This window comes from Nestor notabilis, unplaced genomic scaffold (assembly GCF_000696875.1).
Source record: "Nestor notabilis isolate BGI_N333 unplaced genomic scaffold, ASM69687v1 scaffold16919, whole genome shotgun sequence".
NCBI classification, from domain to species: Eukaryota; Metazoa; Chordata; class Aves; order Psittaciformes; family Psittacidae; genus Nestor; species Nestor notabilis.
Genome location: NW_009942569.1, coordinates 1 through 303, shown reverse-complemented (window position 1 = coordinate 303; position 303 = coordinate 1).

Below are 303 nucleotides of genomic sequence, written 5' to 3'. Positions count from 1 at the left end.
CTGTGCTTCTCGTGTCCCCGCAAAGGCAACCTCTAGGAGCACAGGACTGGACTGGCTGCTCCCGCAGCTCCCAAACCCTTAACTGAGAGCTCTCTGCAGCCTGGTGCCAGGCCAGGAAAACCTCCCTGCAGAGCCACCAGGATGGGAGTGCGGAGCAATCCCATCTCTTTGCACAGAGCCTCAGCAGGACCTAAAGACTCATCCACCCCAGCTCCGTGCCACCAGCCTGGAGATTCCATGGCCTCAAGGAATGGGTTGGAAAGGACCTTAGGAAAGCCTCGCAGTTCCACCCCCCAGCCACGG